The sequence below is a fragment of the Centruroides sculpturatus genome, unplaced genomic scaffold (genome assembly GCF_000671375.1).
Source record: "Centruroides sculpturatus isolate CEXI.00-Female unplaced genomic scaffold, Cexi_2.0 scaffold660, whole genome shotgun sequence".
NCBI classification, from domain to species: domain Eukaryota; kingdom Metazoa; phylum Arthropoda; class Arachnida; order Scorpiones; family Buthidae; genus Centruroides; species Centruroides sculpturatus.
The window spans coordinates 374,552-377,083 of record NW_019385748.1 but is presented as its reverse complement, the minus strand read 5'-3'; the positions used below and the strand labels follow the sequence as shown (position 1 = coordinate 377,083).

The window sequence follows — 2,532 nt, the reverse complement described above, 5'->3', positions numbered from 1 at the left end:
GAGTAATGTTGAGAATATCTGGATAAAATTGAAAATGAAAGGATTTCCTTCATATTTCAGTGTTTATCCACTTGATTTGGATAAGATTGATATTATCTGAGTGGTCTCAACATTATCCAGATTTCACACATTATCCAGAACATATATATGAATTTGTAATCAATTATCGTAAAATTTTAGCATATGATTTAAATTTTTTTACCTAAATAATAATGTAATTATTTGAGAAAAACTATGGGTAAGATTCAGAGAAATAAAATAAATTACATTACCAGTTTTGATTTGTTTTAATTCCTCTGTTTCTGAAACTTTTTTATTTCCAATATGGATATTTTTAGAGTTACATATGTATACATTAAATACAGGTTGATTGATGCATTGGTTTTCTGTAATAAACAAAAATTATCAAAAACCAAATTTAAAATATTCATAACAACAAATAATCATAAAGCAAAGATTAAACAAATAATAATAACATAAAACCTGAAAGACTTTAATGATAAATTCACACAAATATACCAAAAATACCCACATCTCTCTATTATGGAGCAACAGATCAGAAAAGAACAATTACATACAACAACTTTATTCCAGAAATAATACTTGAACATATCAAACAACAAGCTACACAGTAGATACAACAACACAAAAACACCAGATTAAACAGATCAGATACTCATTGACAGTACCCCAATAGTAGTCAGTCATGAAAACAAACACAACAATTACAACTAGTGATACTGTATTTTTAGGATAATTAATTAACGCACACTCGCACCAGATCATCACAGTTTGCTTATTAGTTAAATGTGTATGTTTTGGAATATCATCATGTATGGGATTTTGTATTATGTTTTTGTAATTATATTTTATTGTACCAGATATTTTATTTATGTACTGAATTTGTATTATGCATGGGATGTGTATATGTTACAATCTATATATATAACCCATTCAACGTGTCCGTCTGTCCCGTAACCGTTTGATAACGGACACTAGAGGCGCCCCTATCGTGTGTCATATTTAAAACATTCAAATTAAATTAACAATTTTAATTATTATTTAAATGAACAATATAAATTATTATTATTCATTTGGCCAATAAATTATTATTTGGTCAATATAACAATATAAATAATTCATTATATTTGTAATAGGAATTTATTATTGTCACGGAATGCCTGTAATGTTCACTAGGAGGCGAATAACGAAAAACCGGATAGATTTGAACCGCTACGATAAAACGATAAGGTTTGAAATAGTTAAGCTAATTTTTTAATATAATAATAGAAACCTTTCATGGCACGACTACAGTGGCTAGCCACTGTAGGCACGACCAAAGAAATACGCCACTGTGGAGGAACGTAAAGCTGCCGCTGCTTTAAACATGCCTCATAGGAATTTGTAATACTGCTAAAACGCCCACTAGGGAGCGTCCCGGGCTACTAGTATTAAAATGTGGCATGCAGCGTACAGTATGTCCGCCATGTTCCTTCCGTTTCGGATTTTTGCGAATGACGTTGTAATGCAAAGATTTTTGTTTCTGCAAACTTTTTCGATTTTCAGAGTCAAAAATCCAATTTTTATATTTATTAAGGTTTCAGTTTTTAAATAAAATCAAAATTTTAGGCTAGATTGTTTACAAATAAAACAAATTTCTTTAAATTTAAATTTCGTTTTGATACAATTTCGTAACAATTTTGAAATGCTGTATTTTTTTAAGTTGAACGATGAAATTAAATCTCTCTTCGTTGCAGAGAAACAGAGTATTTTCTGACCGAAATTCCCGAAAATCCCCAGGAATTTTTCGGGTGTGGTCCGTCCGGATATGTCGGGGCCCGTCTTTCACTACCCGGCATCTTTGTGGGCCTGGCCTAACCCATAATGGGCTTAGCGAAAAGAGGTCCTCTTTGTGTTCACACAGCGGAAAGAGTTTAAATAAAAAAAAAGTTTCCTGTGCCTTTGAAAATTCTTGAAATTTTGCAAGAAGGTTTGTGTAAAAATTCCAAAACTTTTTAACTTCCATATATTTATTATTTATATTTTATAAATTTTATCTATTAATTTAAATAAAATAATAAAATTAATTTATTACCCGCACGATTACCGACGTGATAAAAAGGTAAAATGAAATGACGTAGTTCTAATTTACTCACGTGACCAATTCGCAATTTGAGAAAACGATAAGAAACGGAACTATAAGGCTAAAATAATCTATAAAATAATTTTAAGTAATAGTTTTTACATCGTAGCTTTTTATAAATTAACGAAATATCTAAAAATACAAATAATTAACAATTTTTTTCTACATATTTTATTTTACACGATTTCGTTATTTCCATTTCACGTTGTAGAAATACCGAGAAAACACGTGTATTTCCTATGTACGTTTTGTTGTCTATTTCATTGAATTTTTGTTTATATTAGTAGTTTTTACTAAAAGGTAACGGTAATGTCTGTGTTCATTGAAGAAAAATGTAATTGGAAATCAATAAATTTTAATCCTGAGGAATTTGAAGGCTTAAATGGAAT

General features: G+C 29.4%; 1 long non-coding RNA gene across 2 annotated transcripts in view; it reads right to left on the bottom strand.

Annotated features, from left to right (window-relative positions):
- Positions 1–278: 278 nt before the first annotated feature.
- The window catches only part of LOC111641749, a 23,408-nt gene continuing 21,154 nt past the window's right edge, over positions 279–2,532 (bottom strand). For both annotated transcript variants that reach the window (XR_002759466.1, XR_002759465.1), the window contains one exon: positions 279–386. This is a non-coding gene — a long non-coding RNA (uncharacterized LOC111641749). The remainder of the gene's footprint in view (positions 387–2,532) is intronic.